A 26,332-nucleotide genomic window follows, 5' to 3' on the forward strand; every position below is an offset into this window, starting at 1 on the left:
TCTTGCTTTCTTCATGGATAACGTTCTTGATCTCTTCCCATAATTCATCTGGCTTTCGGTCGTTGATGTTCAATGCATCAAATCTATTCTTTAGATGATCTCTACATTCAGGAGGGATATATTCAAGATCATACTTTGGCTTACAAGAGTCCCTAGATGACAAAAATGATTAAATGCTCAACTACTAACCAAGAAGTGTCTCAGAAGAAAAGTCTAGTGATCTGTTTCTGAAAGGTCACAGCTTTGAAAACCCTATGGAGAGCAGTTCTACTCTGAACGTATGGGGTCACCATGAGTCAGAATCAACTTCGTGTGATTTTTTTTTTTTTTTTTGAAGCATAGGCTAGTACAGTTCACATGCATCTGGAGAAATAATACTTGCTTTTGGAGGATATCATGTAATATACTAGTAGCTCACACCTAACAAAGAAGAGTGGGCAACTTAATTCCATAGAGATACCACCTCAGACACCCAAGGATGGGTCACTATGAGTCGGAACTGACTCGGTTTGGTTTTTTGGTTTACATTTCTTTGCCAGCAAAACTGCTAAAGATAATTGTGAGGTTAATTTTTTAAAAAATTTCTTAGTCTTTTTTGCTGATATAACTTACACTTCAAAGCACTTTGATTGCCAAGCAAATACTGAAGCCAAAGTAAACAAAAAAAAAAATAGAACAAAGTGATGATACCAATATTTAATCAACTCTAACTTCCATTTGATATGTACAACTGTCAATAACATTGTGTGGGCTCTGAACTTCAAATAGACCTGAAGAACTTTTGCAAAAGGAATTACAAAATTTCTTGAGCTCCATTCCTGGTGAACAAATTATAACTTGTAAAGCATAAATTCTACATTTCCATAAAAGATTAAAGAATATTCCTTCATAATACTCATCCTATCAAGTAGCACAGATTAATGTATATTAGAAAACATATAATTTTATGATTTTTCCAACGTGTTAAAAACAAGAATATCTTAGAAGGTTCATCCTAAATACTGTCAATTCCTACTAGAATTGGCATGATAAAGCTGATTAAAAAAGGTAAAACTAGGGTAAGATGGCAGAATAGGCAGACAAACTACACAGATCCTCTTCAACAAAGAAAAGAGAAACCAATTGACACAGGTATAGAAGATAATCCTGGAGCCCTGAGCTTTGAAAGGAAGGATGCAGAAGTGGATTAAACTTCTAGTAGCAGAAGAACTTGCATGAAAACAGTAAGAAGACAAAAGGAGTTGCAGATTGTAAGCAATCCTGACAGCACAGACAGCATAGATTTTTCCAAGAGGTGTTAGTACCTGAGAATTAACCTAAAATTTGGCCCTGAGCTGTACGGACAACTGCTGTATGGACAACTGCATTGGTAGCTAATGACTAAAAAGGGAAAGAGCAAAGGAGGAGACAAACTGAGCTGTGGACTTTTGGCTGTCCAGAAGGCGTAGCCATTTTGAATGTTTACAAGCAGCAGCTATTTTGGATATTTAATGCAACAGCGTTCTTGATCACATTCCAGGGACTTAAGAATAGGCTCCACTTGCTAAGGACAGCATGGACATACCAGAGGCTGATGACTGGAAAAGTGTGATATCCCCTTTGTTACTCGTACACCACAAAATCTCTTGGTGAACAGAGGTGGGGCCATCCCTCACCCCCACCCACCTTCTCAGGCAGCTAGAATCCCATAACAATCTGTGTGCTCTGATGGAGCCTGGGTGCCCTATCTGCTCCCCCCACCCCAATTTCCTTTAGTTTGTTTTAAAATTATTTTTTTCTTATTTTTAATTTTTATTCTTTCTTTTTCCCTTCACAGGTTCTCCCTTTTGGCTTTTTTCTATTCCCTTTTCCAGGTTTCCCCATCCCTTTTTCTTGTGGTTCTTCCCATCCCTTGCTTTTCTTATTGCATTTTTCCCATATTTTCTTCATTATTCTCTTACTCTAGCTCTTTTCTCTTATTTACCCCTCCCCAGATATTGTGGGTTTTTCCCCCCTTTTTGTGTTCATGTTTCTTTTGTGTTTTTACAGTATTTCTTTAAATAATTTGTCTCATTTATTACCTTTTTTTATTCTGTCTTTCTCTTTTGGGTGATTGTTCTGTTTATGCAGTGTGTATTTTATGCATTTTGCTTTTACTTTTTTGATAGTTTTTCAATTGTTGTTTTTTTCTAACTGAGTGGGAGACAGCAACCATGTCCAGATGACCCAACCATACTGCACCTCCTGCAGCTCGACTTACTGAGTGAGAGCCACCCACTTCCTTCTGCACCAACTGGTCAATGATACATGACCACCAATAAAAGCCTGACTCACCCTTAACTGCTCTTCACAAATAGCTAAGAGAGATCTGTGCACTCATTCTCATTCTCTATCATAATCACCAGGATACAGGTGGTGGGTGCATAAGTATTGCCAACTAGCAAAGAGAAAAGCACATTACCCTGCTTACTCAGATACATCAAAACAAAACAAAGTAAATGAAAATCTTGGGTGAATCACTCCAACATACAATCATCAATTAAATATAAATATATTGATTCTCACAGCTGAGAGAAACTGAGTGTGCTCCTGGATGTGAACTGCAGACTGTTGCTTCTCTAATAAACCACATAATCTGTGATTTCTGTGTGGCCACCACAGCCAATTATCAAACCCAGCAGAGAGGTGGTAAGTGCTACAAAAAGGGTGGTTTGTGTCAAGGTTTGTAGGAGGGCTGGAGGTTGGTGGCATGTCTGATCTCATAAGAACAGGCCTTGTGACATAATGATGTCACAATGTCTTGGAGACAACAGACCATTAGAGTCTACACAAAGAAGCAAGATAAAGCAATAGAAACAGGGGACCAGGATACAGACCTAGAACACATCTCTGAGAAAGAAACAGCATTGGAACTCCCTAATAAGGAATTCAAGAGAATTATATTTAGGTACTGCTAAAGGGGCAAGCAGGTGGCATCTTTTGATCTCCTATAACTACCCAAGTAGAAGACAGAATCGCCACCAGCAGCTCAAGGCCTGTTCTTATGAGATCAGACATGCCACCAACCTCCAGCCCTCCTACAAACCTTGACACAAACCATCCTTCTTGTAGCACCTACCACCTCTCTGCTGGGTTTGATAATTGGCTGTGGTGGCCACACAGAAATCACAGATTATGTGGTTTATTAGAGAAGCAACAGTATGCAATTCACATCCAGGAGCACACTCAGTTTCTCTCAGCTGTGAGTCTCTCTCAGCCAGCAGTCACTCTCAGTCTCTCAGCAGAACATCTCTCTCAGCAGTGCATCTCAGCTGACAATCAGAGAGATTCTTTTCTGCCACTAGGAGGGCTCATTTTAAACCTGACAGAGTAGTAAAACTAACCAATCCCAACATCAAAATTCTACACACCTGAGAGAGAGTGAACTTCCCAGATTACTTAGTGCTGTTCCAACAGAAATACACCAGGTAGATAACTAAATTGTCAGAAATAGATAACACTTGAAAGGGCAAAGGAGTAGAATTGATGCAATGGAAGACAGAATTAATGAGATTGAAGACAAATACCTGAAACTTCCTTAAAAAGGGATTAATCAGATAAAAGATCAAAACAAAATGAAAAAAGCCTAAGGTTCATGTGGGATACCATCAAAAGGAATAATCTCCATGTCACCGGAATTTCAGAACAAGAAGAGAAAAAGAAAACTACTGAGAAAATTGTCCAAGATTTCTTGTAAGAAAAATTCTGTGATATGATGAAAGATGAGAATATATCCATTCAGTAAGTCCAATGAACCCCAAACAAGATAGACCCCAAAAGAAAATCACCAAGACATATCATCAACAAACTCATCAAAACCAAAGACAAAGAAAGAATCCTAAAAGCTGCACAGGAAAAACAAAAAGTTACTTACAAAGGACAGCCAGTAAGAATAAGCTCTGATTTCTCAACAGAAACCATGCAAGCGAGAAGGCAATGGTATGGTATATATAATACCCTGAAAGAGAAAAACTTTCAACCAAGAATTATATACCCAGCAAAATTGTCCCTCACATATGATGGTGAAATTAGGAGATTTCCAGATAAGCAGAAACTAGAGGAATTTGTTAAAACCAGACCAATCTTACAAGAGATACTAAAGGGAGTCATTTGAAAGAGAACCAAAAATAGCAAATAACAACCAGCCTTTCATACACAAGATGACATAACCCAGAAACTACAACTATGGACATATCCAAAGTAAAATAAGCTTACAAGATTGTAAACAGGGAACCAGAGACATCAATTGGCAAATGAGGACAACTACAAACCAAAAAGGGGAAAAATACTGTGTAGTTACAGAACTTCTATGTGGTGAAGAAGTCAAGAGAGTTGCAAGATAGAACAGATTGGTCTAAACTTGGGGAGAAAGTTATAAATCACAGGGTAACCTCAAAGAAAAATGGCAAACCTTCATATCACAATTAAAAAAAAAAAACAAGCAGAAATATTTAGCAAATACTAAAACAACAGCAACAAAGGAAATGATAACACGATTCATAAACATAATGAGCTCAGCACAGAAAACAATATGGAACACAGAAACAAGAGACACTTTGAAAAAACACATAACAAAATGACAACCAATTCATACTTGTCAATAATTACACTGAATGTTACTGGATTAAATGCAACACTCAAGAAACGGAGAATTGCAGATTGGATAAGAAAACACAACCCATCAATATACTGCCAACAAGAGACACATCTTAGAGATAAAGACAAAAATAGACTGAAAATCAAAGGTTGGAAAAAGATATATCAAGCAAATTACAACTGTAATAGAGCAGGAGTGGCCATATTAATTTCTGATCAAATTAAGACAAAAACCACCATACGAGACAAAGAAGGACATTGTATAATGATTAAAGGATCAATTGAACATGACAATATAACCATAATAAATATCTATGGACCCAATGAAAGAGCCCCAAAATACATAAATCAGACTTTAAGAGCTGAAAGGGCAAACAAATGACTCCACAGTCAGAGTGGGAGACTTTAATACACCACTTTCAATGAAAGATAGAACAATTGAAAAGAAAGTCAATAAAGATGCAGAAGAGCTAAATAATACAATCCACCAACTTGACCTTATAGATCTACAGAGCACTTCACCCAACAACTGCACAATATATATTCTTTTCCAGTGCAAATGGAACCTTTTCCATGATAGACCATATGTTAGGCCATAAAGCAAGCCTTCATAAATTAAAAACATTGAAATACTGGAAAGTATCTTCTCAGATCATAATACTATCAAACTAGAAATCAACAATAGGAAGATCAACAAAAAAAGAGTAAACCCATGGAAGCTGAACAACACCCTCCTTAAGAAAGACTAGGTAAGAGAAGAAATAAAAATTGGCATTCAAAAATTCCTGAATCAAACGAGAATGAAAACACAACATACCAAAATCTTTGGGATACAGCAGTAGCAATGATCAGAGGCCTTATTTGCTGATGATATGCTCCTATACCTAGAAAACCCAAGAGATTCAGTAAAAAAATCCACTGGAACTAACTGAGAAATTTAGCATTGTGGCAGGATACAAGATCAACATCCAAAAATCAGTAGGATTTCCTACACCAGCAAAGAGATTGCTGAAAAAGACATAAGGGAATCAATACCGTTTACAATAGCTACCAAAAAAATAAAATACTTGAGAATAAATCTTACTAGGGACACAAAAGACCTGTACAAAGAAAACTATAAAAAAACTACTTCAATAAACCATAAGAGATCTACATAAATGGAAGAACACACCATGCTCATGGATAGGAAGATTGAACATTGTGAAAATGTCAATTTTACCCAAAGCAATCTATACATTCAATGCAATCCCAATCTAGATCCCATCAACATTCTTTAAGGATATGGAAAAAAAAAAAAAAAAATCACTAACTTTAAATGGAAAGGAAAGAGACCTTGGATAAGCAAAGCACTATTGAAGAACAAGAACAAAGTAGGAGGTCTCACAGTGCCGGATCTCAAAACCTACTACACAGCCACAGTAGTCGAGACTGCATGATATTGGTACAATGACAGGCACATAGACCAATGGAATAGAATTGAGAACCCAGAAATAGAACCATCGACCTATGGTCAGCTGATCTTTGACAAAGGGCCAACATCCATTAAATGGGGAAGAGAATGTTTGTTTAATAAATGGTGCTGGCAAAACAGTTGGATATCCATTTGCAGAAAAATGAAACAAGATCTATACCTCACACTGTACACAAAAATGAACTCCAAATGTATCAAAGACTTAAATGTGAAACCTAAAACTATAAAGTTCCTCAAGGAAAAAATAGGGGTAAATTTATTGTTGTTGTTATGTGACATTGAGTCTGATGCTACTCATAGTGACCCCTCCTTGGGTTTCCGAGGCAGTATCACTATGGAAGTAGATTGCCCAACCTTCCTTCCGAGGAGTGGCTGGTAGGGGCTCTAATATATGGCATAAATAGACTGTCAAGGATAACCCAAAGTGCACAAAAAAGCATAATGAGACCTTCTAAAAATTAAATTTCTATGGGCTTTAAAAGAGTAAAAAGAGAACCTACATATTGGGAAAAAATATTTGGCAATGACATATCTGGCAATGACATCATCTCTAAAATTTATAAAAATTCCAACATCTCAACAACAAAAAGACAAATAATAAAATTAAAAATGGGGAGAAGACATGAATAAACACTTCACCAAAGAGGATATTCAGGTGGCCAATAAACACACGAAGAAATGCTCACAATCATTAGCCATTGTTGTTGTTGTTATTGTTGTGTTTGCCATTGAGTTGGATCCGACTCATAGTGACCCCTTCTTGGGTTTCCGAGGCAGTATCAATACAGAAGTAGATTGCCCAACTTTCCCTCTGGTTTGAACCCCAGCCTCCTGGTTGGTAGTCAAATGCCTTAGGCACTATGCCATCAAAACAGCAATTTTGCCCCAGCACTAATAGCAAAGTTCAAGAAGATAGAAAATAACAAATTCTGGTGAGGATGTGGAGAGTTTGGGACTCTCATACACTGCTGGTGGGACTTTAAAATGGTAACACCACTGTGGAAAGCAGTATGACAATTGCTTAAAAAAGTGGAATTAGAAATACCATTTGATCCAGCAATTCCATTATTAGGTATATATGTTAAAGAAGTAAGAACAAGAATAGATATATTTTATCGCAGCACTATTTACAATAGCAAAAAGATGGAATCAACCTAGGTGCCCATCAACAGAAGAATGGATAAGCAAACTATGGTGTATATACACACGATGGAATACTATGCAACACTAAAGAATAACACATACCATGGATGAACTTGAAGAACATCATGCTGAATAAAATAAGTCAATCCCAGCAAATCAATATTGTATTAGTTCATTATTATAAAAAGTCAAGGAAATGCTTATATATAGAATGAAGTTTGTTTGTTGGTTACCAAGGGTGGGAGTGGAGGTGAGGGAACACTGCTAGATAGGTAGAGACAAGTATTGATTTGGGTGAAGGGAAGGGCAATGTACCAAATGTGAGTGATCAACATGGTGGCACTGAGGAAGAGAAAGACATAGAGAGAGGTACATAGGAGGTACAGACATCAAAGATGAATGCTTTTGTATATACAGTGCTACATTGCCAGGGATGGCAAACATTGATCTATGGATGGGTAGATGGGTGGACAGGCTGAACAACTGGGTATGTCTATGCAGTGGGTAGTGTGCCCAATATCATGTATAGGGTTAGCAGATGATATTTCTACAAGCATATTTGTATGTGCTGTAAGAATGTCCAAGTATATAATAGAGCTGACAAAGGACAAAGTCATGGTGACTTCTTGGCCACAGCCAAATACCCAGGGGGAGCAAGTCGTTGGGCTCAGGACCATAGTTGCAGGGGACATCAAGCTCAATTGGCATAACTACACAAAAACATTGTTCCAGACACTACTTTGTGAGTAGTGACTGGGATCTTAAAAGCTTGCAAGCTGATATCTAGATGCAATGGTGGGGTCACTCCTCATCCAGAATAAAGAAGAATGAAGAAAACCAAATTTGCATGGAAGCAATTAGTCCAAAGGACTAGTAAATCATGTGATCCTCAGCCTATATGACCATGAGACCAGGAGAAATAGATGGTGCCCAGCTACCACTGTCAACCACTCGGAGGTGGATGCTTGTATGACATCCTGGATAGACTGGGCAAACAATGTAGAACAAACTCAAAATCATAAAAAAAGACCACGTTTGCTGGTCTGTGGTGAGACCCCTGAGACTATGGTCCCTAGCTACCCTTCAGGTCTGGAATGGAACTCACTCCTGTGGCTTCCAGCCAAACAATAGGCATACGGGCTGAACATTTACATCAGGTAGATGCAATATTTGGAGCGATCAATCATGTGAGAACAGAAGGGCAGTGTATGCACAGGGAGACAGCTCAGTGGGGCAGGAATGCATGGGAGGGAAGGGCACAGGAAAGAGGTAATTATGGGTAGGGAGTGGGAAGAGAACTGTTACATTGTGGTGAATTGCATGAGACAAAATGTGTATGAACTGCTATATGGAATATTAATTTGCTCTGTAAACTTTCACCCAAATCACATTTTTTTTTTAAAAAAAGAGGTAACTATAATGATAATGTCCAGATAAACAATAAACCATGTCATTTTATTGCAGAACAGCCAATTTTTACTATACTCTTACCTATGTGACCAGTGCTAAGGATGTAAACATAGAGATATATAGGATCTCTTAAAGGAGTTCACTACCTAAAAAGTGGTTTTCAAAGTGTTCTCTTCATGTGGACTATGTGTTAAACAATGTTTGATTATATGCCCAAAACATGCAAATTAATATATAAATGTGTGTAAAATATTATACTGGTGAAAAAGTAGTTAGGTGTTTGACTTCTAACCGAAAGTTTGTCAGTTCAAACCCACCAGCCTCTCCAGTAAAAAAAAAAAAAAAAAAATGTGGCAATCTGCTTTTGTAAAGATAACAGCTTTGGAAACCCTATGGGACAGTCTAGTCTGTCCTATAAGGTCACTATGAGTTGGAATTGACTCAATGACAATGAGTTTGTTGATTTAAAATACTAAAATATATTTTAATTTAAAATGACTTGTATATACAATTTTCTGAATATTACATACAAATATTAGGGCACATACTCAAAATAGAAATTAAAAGTATGAGATAATTAATTTTTAACAAATATTCTGCTATTTCTTTTGTCTTGAATCCCACTATGGGGGTGCATGGGACACACTTTGAGTAACAACAGTCAAAGAAAACATATGATAAAATGTATAACTTGCTGTGATAGAGGCATGAACATGATTCTAGGAGGAGACCTTGGGAGAAGGGTGTAAATCAGAGAGGAAAGCAATCCTCAAATGAAATGCTGAGTGCACAGGTGCCCAGACTTTGAAGAAAAAGTTCATACCTATTATGCTGTCATTTTTGCTTGTTTGTCTATTGTTATATTATCACCTTTTAAATTATATTAACATAAAATTTAAATCTAGGAGTTTAGGAGAAGTTGATGACAGTGACAGTTTGTGGTTCCCTCCATTAAAAAAAAAAAAAAAAAAAGATAGAACAACTAGGTTAGCAAAACGAAAAACCAAGGAACAAAATCTACAGCAAATCTAGGTGACAAGATGTGATAGGCAGATTTTTAAGGTCGCTCTCAGCACTTGTGCCTCCCCACCTGTGTACATACCCTTATAATCTCACCCTTTGGGGAAAGGAGCCTGTGTATATAATGGAATCTCATCCCATGATTAAGTGACATATTAAAAATGAAGAGAATTTTGCTAAAGTAATTAAGGTCCCAAATCAGTTGATTGGAGTTAATCAAAAGGGAGATCATCCTGGTGGGAATGGCTTAATCAAATGAAAGCCATTCAAAGAGGGACTGGGTATTTACTGAAGAGAGTCTTTGTCTTCCTGGCCTCGAGGAAGCAAAAAGCCATGTTGTGAACTACCTATACACGCAACACAACACAACACAACACACTGCCATCAAGTACGGTCTGAGTCATAGCGACCCCTCCTTGGGTTTCCAAGGCCAAATCTCTACAGAAGTAGATTGCCTGACCTCTCTTCTGAGGAGTGGCTGGAGGGTTTGAACCTCCAGCCTTCTGGTTAGCAGTCAGATGCCTTAGGCACTACGCCATCATACAGAGCGTCCAAACCCTTCCTGTGAAGTAAAGGCAGTAAACAGAACAGACTTTGCTGGCTTTGAAGGAGTAAGCAGCCATGAATTGCACAGCCCCTAGCAATTCCGCTAACAACCAAAGGAAGCTTGGAAGCAGACTCTTCCCTAGTACAGCCTATAGATGAATGCAGCCCAGCCAATACCTTAATTTCTGCCTTTTAAGTCCCTGAGCAGAGCAATCAGCTAAGCTAAGATTCTGGAAATTCTGACCCATCAAAGTGTGATAATCAATGTCTGTTGCTTTAAGCTGTTAACTGTATTATGCAGCACAGAATTTGTTGCACACCACACAAAGATACAACATGATTTGCTAATGAAGTTGTATGAGGGTAAACCATGGACAGCCACAAGACTCTCATGATATCAGCATCATTGATGGAAATTAGGAAACAACCGGTCATTTAACACACCAGAATAGTCACAGGCTCTCACTAAGAACTCTAGTAATTTGGAGGACATGTTGTAGTCCAACTCACTGGGTAGTGCAAGGAGTTTATAGTAAAATCCAAGAGGGTAGAAGTAGTCTGGGTCCTACAAAAAGCTAACTCCTCAGACAGTCTCACATTCAATATAAACTCTGGAAATAAAAACAAATTAGACATTACTGTATAAAGGAAAAACTCTTTTTTGACCAAAACTGAATGATTAAATTAAACTCAGTTCTTGATGAATTAATCTGTTCTTTTACTTTTCTGCCTCCTTGGGAATCCTTGTTTACTCAGCTACGGTCAAGGCAAACCCCTCACATGCTGTTATCTGTGCATGTTAATTACTAAAAGTCACAAAAACTAAGAAGTAATTTCTCTCTATGGTCAAGCCAGAATGTGAAAGAAATACACTCTAAGGAAGGAAATCACGACATAGCTGTCTTTCATATAAAGTGGGCCGAAGAAATATTTCTTCATGACAAGGATGTAATACAGAGAATTGCTTGAATAGGTCTTGAAGATGGCTTTATCAGAGGTTTCCCAGACCACTTAAAAGGTTTTTGTTTAACAAGATATTTTAGGGAAATGAGTTCCTGGCATCAAGATAAGTTTTCACAAATTTCTGAGACGTCTGGCTGAAGCTATTTCAACATCCACTGGTGATGTTTAATGGTCTCACCTGAAGGATACATGCCCATGATTGAAAATCTGTTTGACTATTTCCTGAAATCAATTGCTGGAGTCCTCTATACTTAATAATTAAATACAAGTCCACTCCCCCCCATCCCTAACCCAACCTCTTTGTGAACTCAATGAAAGACTAACCAATAAAAAGACTGCATTATAATATCTTAGTACCCCGAACTACATTTGTCTTTCTTAGAAGTTTTTTTTTTTTTTTTTTTTAACTTGGAGTCATCAGTTCTCACTTATGGTGACTGATGCCTCCTTGCATCCAGATGTATTTTTCCTCTTTTTCTGAATAAATCCTCTTGATTTCATCTTAAGGACTAAATGGGTTTTTTTTTTTTTTTTTTTTGCTATGACAACTGAAACTGTAACGAAAAACTTAAGAGAGAGGGCAGACTCAGGATAAATTTGAATGTAGGAGTCTATATATTTAAACCTGTGGGAAAACCACAGGATAGAGTTTTTGAGTTATGATGCTAGAAAAGATACTGTAACCTACTACTGTCTTTCAAAATTTTAGAAAACCTATTCTTGTTCCAAAAATTAAAAATAGAAAAATGTATTTTGTTTGAATCTCATGTAAAGTTATAAGAAATTAAAAAAACAAAACAAAACAGAGAATAACATCCTGCAAAGAAAGCAGGTTTGCCCACACAACAAATTAAAAGTCTAGTTAATTTTTCAGAAGTAGTTGAAAAATTAAGACAATAAAAGGAAATGTGAAGAAAACATGAAAAAATAATTTATCTGCCACAGCCCTTGAAATGAATTAATCATTTCAAGAAAGGCAGAACAAACAGAAGTAGCACAAACACATGGATAATACTATAAAGGAATTAAAAGATAATACAGAAAGAATTTATTTATTTATTTAAGAAAATTAAAGAGATGAAATGGATTTTAAAGAAAGTCACAAATATAGAAGTCAAGAAAAAAATGATATAACCAATGCTGAGTCCACAAAAAGGAAAGACAAATATAATAAGATAAATACTAAAATTTAAAAGTGAATAAAATATTGCTAAAATGGAAAAATAAGATTAAAAAGAGACGTATATGAATAACACTTCACACACCTGGGAAAAGTAGTTGGAATTATCTAAAGAAAACATGTTCTAGTAAAATGCTAGTAAATTTAAATTGTAAAAAAAAAAAAAAATGTTGAGTACCAAATAAATTAAGAAGGCACTTTTATAAAGAAAACAAAACAAAACAAAAAATCAGATCACCATCAGTTTCAACAGCAATGTTTTATGGCAAAAGACAAATGAAGAAAATACATATGTGAACCAATTATTTTAGATTAAACAAGGTATCTGAAGTATTACAGTACAAAAATATTTTTGTATATGAGAATTCAAAGAATATTACCTTCAACTCTTCCTGGAGAGAAAGTCACATAAAGCTAATCAAATGACAGTAAATAAAGGATAATAAAAATATATTCATGTACAAAACTAAAACTAAACAATGACTATAAATTAGTGAATATAATATGCAATGTAGATTTAGTACAGCTATTAATTTGGACATAATTGGGCAAATCATATAAAAAGGAGAATGAGCTTGCTGATTGCCTTACTGACATTAGTTCAAGTTAGACACTGGAATTAATGAGGGAAGAGGGAAGAAAAGGTTCAATATTTCTCACAGTGCAAAAACGAGATAAATTGTTTTTGTTGTTAGTTGTCATCGAGTTGGCTCCAGCTCAGAGATTTTAGGTATAATAGAACAAAAAAATTTCCTTCATTTTTGTTGACCCTTTACTTTACCAAAAATGACATCCTTTTCTAATAACTGTCATTTCCTGATGACATGTCCAAAGTAAAGCAGTTGAAGTCTTGCTATCCTTGCTTCTGAAGAACAGCCTGGTTGTATTTCTTCTAAGATTGATTTGTTCACTCTTTGGGTATCAGTATAAAGGTAACCATTAGAACGAAGAGTGCAAACCTTAAAAATATATTTAAAATAAATAAATAAAACAAAGGATTGGTAAGGACAGCAACTCTGTGTTACCCAGGGACTTGGTCAGCACTAGACTAACATGTTCACTGTGCTGGGCTGGGGGTCTTGACTGGGGACTGGAACAGAATTTCCTCAGAATAAAAGGTGTGCAACCCACCAGCCACTCCTCAGAAGGAAGACTGGGCAACCTACTTCCTTACAATACCGCCTCTGAAACCCAAGGAAGGGTCTCTATGAGTCGATGACGGTAGTGAGTTTGTCTTTTTTGGTTTTTATGGCAAGGCCAGGGCTGGAAGATCTTGAAGAAATGGTTAATTCTAGGGCTGAGTCAAGGAAAGTAAAATATAAGCTTGAACCTCTTTTGTTCCTAAAAGCAAGAAAATGGTCAAATTATGATGGAAGTATGTCAAAGTGACCTAGGAACTTACCTAAAGGGACTCCCACTAGGAGAATTTACATAACTAAATAATGATAATAATGGGTCACAAATCTTTGACTAAAATAGGAATGCATGATTCAATAATGACACAAATAAATACATAAATTGGGGGAAGGAAAAGTTATACTTTATAGGAGAATGCCAATATAGATGGAAAGGCAGAATTAGAAGGTCAACATTTGGGAGCCATTATAGTAATAATTGATTGGCAAGGACCATCAAAGATAAAACTAGTGAGTGAAAGTTTGGTGAGTATCAAGCTATATACAAAGTTTTAAATTACTCAAAACTCATTGCCTTTGAGTCCATTCTGACTCATAGTGACCCCCTTTGGGTTTCCAAGGCAGTAAATCTTTACAGAAGTAGATTGACCCACCTTCCTTCCATGGAGCACCTGGTGGGTTTGAACCACCAACCTTCTGGTTAGTAGTCAAATGCCTTAGGTAGGTACCATATTAACTAAGTTAAGAAGATGAACATCAACAATATTGAGGCATATACATATCATGTACCTCCTGATGCACTGAGAACACAGCATCACCTTTGTGGTATTCATGCCAAAAATATATAACCTACATCTAGTCAAACAGATCCTTGAGAGAGAATCTACAAAGTGGCCTGTATTCTCCAAAAAATACCAAGGTCAAGAAAGAAAAGGAATGACAAAGGAATTGAATTGAACCAGTTTAGAGAGAAATGATAACTAAATGCAATGTGCAATCCTGGATTGGGTCCTGTAATTATTAAAAACAAGTAGCAAAGCCTAAATAGAATTCAAGTGTTACATGGTGAAATTCAATGTTATTTTCATTATTTTGATGGCTGCAATGTGGGTATGTAGGAGAATATCCTTGCTTTTATAGAGAAGACGCTAAACACTGAAGTGTTTTGTTGTTGTCGTCAGGTGCCGTCGAGCAAACTCCAACTCATAGTGACCCTATGTACAACAGAAAGAAACGCTGCCCGATCCTGCACTATCCTCACAATCCTTGCTGTGCTTGAGCCCATCACTGCAGCCACTGTGTCAATCCATCTTGTTGAGAGTCTTCCACTTTTTGCTGACCCTCCACTTTACCAAGCATATCTTTCTTCAGGGAATGGTCCTTTCTGACAACAGGGTCAAAGTACATGAGATGAAGTCTGGCCATTCTTGCTTCCAAGAGCATTCTGCTTGAACTTCTTCCAAGACATATTTGCTCATTCTTCTGGAAGTCCATGGTACTTTCAGTATTCTTCACCAAAACCACAACTCAAAAGCATCAACTCTTCTTTCATCTTCCTTATTCAGTGTCCAGCTTTCACATGAATATGAGGCTACTGAAAATACCATGGCTTAGGTTAGGCACACCTTAGTCTTCAAAGTGACATCTTTGCCCTTCAACACTTTAAAGAGGTCCTTTGCAATAGATTTGCCCAGTGCAATATGACATCTTATTTCTTTACTGGTGCTTCCATGGGTATTGAAGTAGTAAGGGGTAACAAAATGTCGTATCTGCTACTAAATCTCAAATGGTTCAGGAAAAAAAACTGTATTTGTTTATATATGAATAATAGCTGACATAAGACTAATTTCCAAAATGAGAAGATACCTCATATCCTCACCTTCCCACTTCATCTTTCTGATATCAGCCACTCACTTGGCACTTTATTTCTCTGACCCTAACCACACAGATTCAAGTTTCCACACGTTAGGACTCGGTCCTTCCAGGAGATGCAAAACAGGCAAATGGAAGCCTCTCTGCTGCTTCTCACTGCTGGTATGTTCAATAATTCACTAGAATGACTCAAAGAACTCACAGACACTATTATACTTACAGTTACCCATTTATTATAACCAGAAATGATACAATCATAGAGTTCAATCAGCCAAGGTCTGGAAGAGGCCCTGGCACCAAGAGGATTCCTTTGTCGCCAAAGACATGTCACACTCTCTTCCATGCATAGATGTTCTCACCACTTGGTGATACCTCAAACAAAAGAGCACTCCACAGTCCTGGGTCCCCGAGTTAATAAGATCTCAATGAATATGCATGACTTGAGTCTTAATGCAAAGTTATGACATATCCAATCAATGAATATGCATGACTACAATAATACCACTCTAGTCCCTTCCTGAAGGCATGGGGCCTGTGTAGCCTCTATTTGCAAGGTTATTTCGGAAAATAAAGTTATACTGATTGCTCTGGTTAGTGTAAGAAACTAAGTCAAAGGGCCAAATAAAGCATTTTATTCCATTGCATGTGTTTGTTATTATGTATTACATACACCACACACACATACATGTGCATATTGTGTGTGTGTGTGTGCATGTGTATGTAGAGAGAGAGAGAGAGAAAGAGGAGAGAAGAAATGGTAAGGCTATGAGTCTAATGTAAAATTTTGTAATTGGGAGACTAGGTAAAGAATATGTGGAGTTCTACTACTTTTGAAAATTTTCATATTTTGCAAAACTAGGTTAAGTTATAATTCTCCTATCCTATAGTTACCTATAATGGAAAGAGGCAAATAAAGGGAAAGAAGGAACCACTATTTTCACTTTCCCATATACATTATTTCACTAACCCAACAGTAGATAAAGGTGTTTTTTTTCTTTAGAAGTATTCTACTAATAATGCAATAATAGAATTGGAACATAGGAGCTCCGGTAGCTTAGTGCCTAAGGCATTTAACTGCTAACCAAAAGTCTGAGAGTTCAAACCCACCAGCCACTCCTTGGAAGGAAGGTTGGGAAATCTACTTCTTTAGTGATACTGCCTCAGAAACCCAAGGAGGGATCACTATGAGTTGAGTCTGACTCGATGGCACATAATAACAACAACAACAACAATAAATTAATGGAATCACTGAACATCAATGGCTAACTAACATGAAATGAGACAATAACAGACATCATGTGGCTTCTGATGAAAGGAAGCAACACGAGGTATGATGCACACTTGTCAAAAGGAAAATTAAACCTGATTCTGAAAAAGCTTCTACAATGAACATACTGCAGTGAATTCACGGAGTTGAAGAACATGTTAAACTACTCCATAGGGATGTTATCATTAACAGTGAAAATGTGACAAAATCTACAGGACAAATGACCTCATTTTCTCAACATTTATCTGCCACAAGGGATGAAAAAAGCAAAGTTAAAAAATTGAAAGATAAAATTGCTGATTAAAAAAATCTAAAAAGACACAAAAATTTGCAAACTATGAATTTATTATAGAATATAGACTACATTTAAATCAAGCACATTGAAAACATCATGATGTTTATGAAACTACTGGAAATTTGAAAACTGTCTAGATATCAATGGTATTAAAGGATTATTATTAATTATATTTAGTGTTATAATGATATAGTAATTGTATTTAAAATAGTTTTATCTTGTACAAAGAGACATTTATGGATGACATTATACAATTTGCATCAAAATAATTTTGTGGGTTAAAGAGTGAGCAAATGGGCTAAGAAAATGGTAATGAGTCACTAATTGCTAGAAGTGGATGATGGGGTTTATTATACTACTCTGTGTACCTTTTGATGTGTTTGAAATTTCAATAATAAAAATTGAGAAGCAATTTAAAACTATTATAATGACTCTATTCAACTCATATTAGCAATTCTGAAAAGGTGTTTTGTGGATTATTAAATATACACACATTATGTAAAACTTTTAAAAGTGTAAGAGTTGTAATTTTTGACCAGGCGTGTTCCCTTTGTTACTTATTAGTAGTCCTCTCTGTCACAAACTCAAATGACATTCTCAAGCATTTGATTTTATTTTTGGCATTTTAAATTAATTGAAAGATTATATTAAGAACCCAGAGAAAGATCTCTCCAACAGCTGCACATTTAAGAAGATATAATTATTTCTTTAACAATTATAATAAACAAAATACAAGAAGTCACCATGTTTCATCTAACAGAAAACGCCTACTGGCCCTTTAATGCAGGACTTTGAACTGGCTCTGCCAATCGCTGACAAAGCAAAGCAGAAACTGACTTGAATTTTTACAGGGGTGATTTGTTGTGGTAACCAGAACGGAAAAATTGTGAGTTGAAGTCCTGGAATGGTAGACTCAAAGAAGAACTTCTAGGAGCCTGATATGTGGGATTGGATTATTGACAGGGCTGTGGAAAGCCACACACATTCAGAACAGCACAGTGGCCCACCATCGCTGAATGGAATGCTGACATCTTTGAGCAGGGCAGCACTGTTTTCCAAGTCCTGCTTTAATGTATGTAAATTTGCCCTCACTTTGAAACTACTGAACCAACCTCTACTTGCAGCAAATTCTTTATGTCAATCCTTTACTTGCCTTGTGTACAGCTTTTAAATCATAAAAGGCTTCAAGCCTTTTCTTGCACTAAAGTAAAGCTACATAATAAACATATGGACCTCTTTCCACTGACCTACAAATTCTTAAAGACACATTTAGGAACAAATCTCATTGGTACCAGGAGCTGCCTGCACCACAGTATTCTGAAATGAGACAGAGCTATTTTTGATTCCCTAAAAAAGGTTTTATTCTAGGCCCAAACAAAACTTCAACTACTGAGATATATAACATATATATAATTCTTGATGACTACAAACAGGATATAAAAAAATATATTTTAAAAGTGCTATTTTCAACTCAACCCTATCAATTCCACAATTGTAACTATCATGAAATATGTATATTTTTGTTAAATTATCTGAAAATGACTTTAGCATATTAACTAAATTTTACATAAAATTTTTAATTAAAATTTGCTGCTGTAGTTGTTAGGTACTATTGCGTTTGTAGCAGATCATAGCTACCCTATTTACAGCAGAACAACACACTATCCAGTCTTGTACCATCCTCACAATTCCTGCTATGTTTGAGTCCATTATTGCAGCCACTGTGTTAATCCATCTCATTGAGGAAACCCAATGATGTATTTCACCAAGCAAATCTGCTACAAAAGAGGTCTTTAAAGTGTTCAATAGCAAAGATGCCACTTTAAAGACTAAAGTGTGCCTGAACCAAGCCATGATATTTTCAATAGCTTCATATGTATGGGAAAGCTGGACAATGAATAAGGAAGACTAAAGAAGACTTAATGCATTTGAATTGTGGTGCTGGTGAAGAAAATTGAAAATACCATGGGCTGCCAGAAGAATGGACAAATCTGTCTTAGAAGAAGTATAGCTGGAATGCTCCTTAGAAGGGAGAACGGCCAGACTTTGTCTCTAATACTTTGGTCTTGTTGTCAGACAGAACCAGTCCCTGTAGAAGGATATCATGCTTGGTAAAGCAGAGGATCACAAAAAAAGGGAAGACCTTCAATGAGATGGATTGATACAGTGGCTGCAATGATGGGCTCAAGCATAGCAGGGATTGGGAGAATGGCACAAAACTGGGCATTGTTTCATTCTATTGTACATAGGGTCTGTACAAATCAGAACCAAATTGATGGCACCTAACAAGTACTCTTATAATGTAATAGAACCTATGTAACTATTTTTTCAACCGTTTAGTCTTAAAGCAATTTTATGGGTCAAATCACTCTCAAATCATCTTTCCTGCTATTTTTACAAAGTCTTAGGTTGTTAGATAGAAAAAGAGTATACACTGTATGGTTTCATTTATGTACAAATTTAGTAAATAAAAGTTTATCTATAATGACGAACCACAGGATTCAGGTAAGGGGAGGGAGACAGGCCCCACACCAACAGGCAGGAAGCAGGGAGGAAAGCTGGAATGCTCCTTAGAAGGAAGAACGGCCAGAGAGGTTTTAAACAACTAAGGGAGACAAACTTGTCTGTCAGTTTGTTGTACTGTGATGGCTTGCGTGTTGCTATGAGACTTGAGGACATGCCATCAGTGTTTCAAATGCCAGCAGGGTTGCACATGGTGCACAGGTTTCAATGCAGCTTACAGACTGAGATAGACTAGGAAGAAGGAAGAGGCCATCCACTTCTCAAAGAATTGGCCAGGGAAAACCTTATGAATAGCAGAGAAACACTGTCTGATGCATTACTGGGTAACTTTATGCATAGCCCCGAAACATTATCTAATACAGTGCTGGAAGACAAGCTCTTTAGGTCAGAAGGCACTCAAAATACTACTGGGCAAAAGCTGTTTCATCAGAGTAGAACCAACCTTAACGATATGGATAAAGTAAAGCTTTTGGGACCTTCATTTGCTGATGTGGCATGACTCAAATTGAGGAGAAACAGCTGCAAATATCCATTAATAATAGGAACATGGAATGCAAAAAGTATGAATGTAGGAAAATTGGAACTTGTCAAAAATGAAATAGAACACATAAAGATTGATATCCTAGGCATTAGTGAGCTGAAATGGACCAGTTTGGGCCATTTTGAATGAGACAACCATATTACCTATTATGCCAGGAATGACAATTTGAAGAGGAATGGTGTGGCATTCACCATCACAAAGGATGTTTCAAGATCTGTCCTGAAGTACAATGCTGTCAGTGATAGGACAATATCCATATGCCTACAAGGAAGACCAGTTACTACAACTATTATTCAAATTTATGCACCAACCACCAAAGCCAAAGATGAGGAAATTGAAGATTTTTATCAACTTCTGCAGTCTGAAATTGACTGAACATACAATCAAGATGTGGTAATTATCACTGGTGACTGGAATGCAAAAGTTGGAAATGAAGAATTTCCAGTATTTGGAAAATTTGGCCTTGGTGACAGAAATAATGCTGGAGACTGCATTACTGAATTTTTCAAGACCAATGACTTGTTCATTGCAAATACCTTTTTTCAGCAAAACAAATGGTGGCTTATAAGTGTGGACTTCACCAGATGGAGTACACAAGAGTCAGATTGACTACATCTGTGGCAAGAGGAGATGGAAAAGCTCAATACCTTCAGCCAAAACACGTCCAGGAGCTGATTGTGAAACAGATCAACTGCTCATATGCAAGTTCAACTTGACGTTGAAGACAATTAAAACAAGTCAATGACAGCCAAAATAGGACCTTGAATATATCCCTCCTGAATTTACAGACCACCTAAATAGATTTGATGCATTGAACACCAATGACTGAAAATCAGAAGGGTGAGATCAAGAACATCATCCATGAAGAAAGCAAGAGCTAACTAAAAAGACGAGAAAGAAGGAGAGACCAAAATGGATGTCAGAAGAGACTCTGAAACTTGCTCTTGAGTGGAGAACAGTTAAAGCAGATGGAAGAAATGACAAGATAAAAGAGCTGAAGAGAAGATTTCAAAGAGCAGCTTGAGCAGAGAAAGCCAATTAATATAATGAAATGTGCAAAGACTTGGAGTTAGAAAACCAAAAGAGATGAACATGCTTGGCATTTCTCAAGGTGAAAGAACTGAGGAAAAAATTCAAGCCTTGAGTTGCAATACTGAAAGATTCTGTGGGAAAAATATTGAATGATGAAGGAAGGATCAAAAGAAGATGAAAGGAATATAAAGAATCCTTTACCAAAAAGACCTGGTTGATCTTCATCCATTTCAGGAGGTGGCATAAGATCAAGAACCAATGGTATTGAAGGAAGAAGTCAAAGCTTCACTGAGGGAAGTGGCAAAAAATAACAAGGCACCAGGAATTGACAGAATACCCATTGAGATGTTTCAACAAACAGATGACCCACTGGAGGCAATCACTCAGTTGTGCCAAGAGATTTAGAAGAGAGCTACATGGCCAAGTGACTGGAAGAGATCCATATTTGTACCCATTCTAAAGACAGGTGATCCCACAGAATGTGGAAATTATCAAACAATATCATTAATATCGCATGCAAGCAAAATTTTACTGAATTCAAAAACAGTTGCAGCAGTATATTAACAGAGAACTTCCAGAAATGCAAGCTGGATTAAGAAGAAGATGTGGAATGAGGGATGTCATTGCTGATGTCAGATGGATCTTGGCTCAAAGCAAAGAATATCAGAAAATGTTTACTTATGTTTTACTGACTATACAAAAGCATTTGATTGTGTGGCTCGTAACAAATGTGGATAACATTGAGAAGAACGGAAATTCCAGAACACTTAATTGTACTCATGAGGAACCTGTACATAGACCATGAGGATATCATTCAAACAGAAAAAGGGGACACTGCATGGTTTAAAATCTAGAAGGGAGTGAATCAGGGTTCTATCCTTTCAACTTATTCAACTATTCAACTTTTATGCTGAGCAAATAATCTGAGAAGCTGGACTATATGAAGAAGAACATGGCGTCAGGATTAGAGGAAGAATCACTAACAACCTGAGATACACTGACGACACAACTTTGGTTGAGGAAAGTGAGGATGACTTGAAGCACTTACTGATGAAGGTTGAAGAACACAGTCTGCAGTAAGGATTACATCTCAGTATAAAGAAAACATAAATCCTCACAACTGGACCTGTAAGCAGCATCATGATAAATGGAGAAAATATTGAAGTTGCCAAAGACTTCACATTGCTTGGTTCTACAATCAATGCCAATGGAAGCAGCAGTCACATAGAGTGTATGGATTGCATGTATAGTACTGAGCAAAGGACCTCTTTCAAGTGCTGAAGAGCAAAGATGTCTCCTTAGGACTAAGGTACACCTGACACAAGCCATGATATTTTTAATCGCCTCATATGCATGTGACAGCAGGATAATGAATAAGGAGGACTGAAGAAAGGTTGATGCCTTTGAGTTGTGGGGCTGGCGAAGAATGCTGAAAGTACCATGGACTGCTAAAATATCTAACAAATGTGTTCTGGAGGAAGTGCAGCCAGAAGGCTCCTTGGAAGCGAGAATGGCCAGACTTCTCCCCTACTTTGGTTATGTTGTCAGAAGTGACCTTTCCCTGGAGAAGGATGTCATACTTGGTAAAGTGGAGGGTAGAGAAAAGAGGGGAAGGCCCTCAATGAGATGGATTGACAGAGTGGCTGTGATGATGGGCTCAAGTATAGCAAAGATCGTGGAGCTGGCACAGGACTGAATGGTGTTTCATTCTGCTGTGCATAGGGTAGCTATGAGTCGGAGATGACTCGATGGCACCTAAAAACAACATAGTGACAAAAAGTAGACTCATAATTTCCTAAGGACAGAGGATGAGAAACAGAGAAATTAGAAAGTGGCATGAGGGGAAAAATGTAATAAAATCATAATCATGGAATCTTTGGATGTAGCTATTATTTTATTTCAAAATTATGAAGGAGACATATAAATGTAATAGAAAAAATACTATCATAGAAACAGGAAAAAATAGGTTTTAATTCTATCATTATTTATATGGTCTAGATAAAACCATATATTTTATTGAATTTAAATATGTACTAGTATTAAATGGTGGGAATAAATTATTTACACAATACACTCACCTGTTTTAAAAGAATAAGGACATTTTCTCATCTTTAAAATTAGATGAATATCAATACTTAACTGGGTTCTTTTGGGTCTGGTGCTACAGAAAAGGAGGGTCCCATTATTTAGAGAACACAATGGTTTCCCATAACTTACCCTCTGCTAAAGAAACCTGCATTTCTTTTCAAAAGCAATGAATAAATTGGAAACAGCTCAGGAAAAGAATCACACTGGACTGATTTTTGAAAAGCAAGCTATACAGTGATAGAGATTAGCCCTCGGAACATCTTCCTGAGGATTTGGGAAGAACTCATCTTGTAGATAGTGTTTCTCCAAAGAGAGGTCAAAGATATGTTCAAAGAGTCCAGGGATCTGGAGACAGAAGCAGCAGAGAAATAAATAGCGCCATACAGGGACAGTGCTCCCAATTAACAAAGTCACAAAGAGCCTCCATTGCTCGTGTGTATGGTCACAAAGTAAGAAAGAGAGTTTTACTACAGCTTTTAACCCACTGTCCTGGAACAGTCTTAGGAATAAAAAAGGAGCACTTTTAGTAAGAGATGAGGAAAGAAAAAATTATTAATGTGCTGCATAGACTATTATTTTTACAGCAAAACTTCTATCTGATATTCAACATTGATTACTAATATTTTATTAAGAGTATCAATTCATTTGAAAATGTTCTTTTTGATTCATTTAAAATAGACCTGCATATATTTATATTAAATCAAGAGAACATACCAGAGTTTCACAGTTTAAAGTGAAAAGTAAATCTAAAATGAATTTCTATTATTAAATTTCTCATTTTTCAAATACCAAATAAAGCTCCAAATTGACTAAGGCTATTTAAGTGTAGGGAGCTCTGGTAGCATAGTGCCTAAGGCACTTGACTGCTAACCAGAAGGCTGGCGGTTCAAACCCACCAGCTACTCCTAGGAAGGAAGGTTGGGCAATCTACTTCCGTAGTGATACTGCCTCGGCAACCCAAGGAGGGGTCACTATGAGTCAGGGCCGACTCGACGGCACATAACAACAACAACAACAACAACAACATTCAAGTGTAAGAGAGGGTGGAGGTAGAGCCCTGTCATTTAGTTCTAAGGATGAAAATATATTATACATATGCATACATTACATAAACAGTATGCAATGTGTTTAAACACACACATTTATAACACACATATATAACATGGGAAAAATATATATACATGTGCACATGTATATCTATCTTTCCCTCTGTGTGTGTGTGTGTGTGTGCGTGTATATATATATATATATATACACGCACACACACACATATATATGTATACACACACATATATACCTATATATATGTGTGTGTTATATATTTACACACACATATACATATATATTCACATATACACATATAATGAAATTTATGTATCTGTAACAGGTTGACAACAACAGAATTTGTTGAAAAAGAGGTGAAAAAGAGGAAACCTCTCAATGAAATGGACTGACACAGTGGCTGTAACAGTGGGCTCAAGATAGCAATGATTATGAGGAGGTGCAGGAGCAGGCAGTGTTTTGTTTTCTTGTACACATGGTCACTATGAGTAAGAGGCAATTCAACAGACGTAACAACAGCAATTTTATACATAAATACATATATTATGTATGCATGCATATATATATGTATATGTATATATATATGTACGTGTGTATGTGTGTGTATGTATGTATATGTATGTGTGTGTGTGTGTGTGTGTAGGGGCTCTGGTAGCATAGTGCCTAAGGCACTTGACTGCTAACCAGAAGGCAGGCAGTTCAAACCCACCAGCCACTCCTCGTAAGGAAGGTTGGGCAATCTACTTCCATAGTGACACTGCCTCAGAAACCCAAGGAGGGATTGCTATGAGTCGGGTCCCATTCAACGGCACATAACAACAACAACATATATGGTTTTGTCAATGACAAGCTGAGACATGATAATCAGTAAGTATTCTATAAATTCTCATCTTAAACAATTATTTTTAGGAAGTAACTTTCATTAAGCCAAACTTTCATTAAGATTAATTTTACTCATTTTTTTGCAAGAGAACACTCTTTTAAAAGGAAGCGACGATAATAAAAATATAACACATATGAAGCAATTCTCGAGACATGCCTCGTTATTCTTGTTTTGTGCTGTCAAGTTGACTCTGACTTTCAGCAATCCTATAGGACAGAATAGAACTGGCCTACAAAGTTTTCAAGGCTTCAATCATTATGAAAGCAAATGGCAAGACCTTTTCTCCTGCACAGCCACTTGTGGATTCACACTGACCTTTTGGTTAGCAACTGAGTGCTTAACTATTGCACCAACAGGGCTCCTTAGGCATACTATAGTAATGTGTTTTCGTTTGTCTGTCTTGAAGGAATTAGAATAAATTACATTAAGTTTAGTTCTGGGGAAAATGTTAGAATACATCTTCCTTGTGACAAAGCTCACTTGAGCAACTTTAACAATCTTGAGTGTGTAGATAATTTCTAGCACAGAAAGGAAGTGATAAAGTATCTACTCCTCTGAGTAATTAGCAAATACTGCTAGCTTGAGAAAATATGTAACAAAATAATAATGCTTAATAATCAAATGAATCATACTATAACAGCTCTTATTATTCCATGAGAACATTCACAATCAGTTAAAAAGCAGCTAAGTCTTAAGAGGTAATAGAAAAAGGAATTACCTGTATTTGTGAATGAGTTGAGGTAATAAAAACAACCCAATTCACACTGGTTTGACAGAACAATTAAAACAAATAATGATGATTTGTATAATGTTACTAATATTCTGACTGCATGGGTTTCCACTGCCTCCATTTTACAGTTTTACAATGGAGTTTAACTTTTAATAATGTTGAGAAATTTTCTGAATAGACAAAGAACATTTTCCAAATCCCGAAATTTTTTCAAAACTTAAACATGTTATACTTTTTCACAAAAGCTGAATATTCACAATTGTGACTTGGCATTTACTTGAGAATGAATAAAGCCTACCTGACTTTAAAAGTTCAAACTTTTACAGATATTCAACAATATCTGACCAAATATAGCAAATAATATAGTGTGCTCTTTTTAGTCTCCTTTCAATCAAATCCTAGATATTTAAGTGCTTGCCATCCTGTAGTCTGTCTTCATAAGAGGGAAATATTGTCTCTGAATTATCACTGAAAGTCTCCTTTCCAGGGATATAGGACACAAAGCCCACAAATTGATACAGGTGAATTAAAGCTGCAACTGATGACAATTTTCTGA

Source organism: Orycteropus afer, unplaced genomic scaffold (genome assembly GCF_000298275.1).
Source record: "Orycteropus afer afer isolate SDZICR_OR568_19922 unplaced genomic scaffold, OryAfe1.0 scaffold00001, whole genome shotgun sequence".
Lineage (NCBI taxonomy): Eukaryota > Metazoa > Chordata > Mammalia > Tubulidentata > Orycteropodidae > Orycteropus > Orycteropus afer.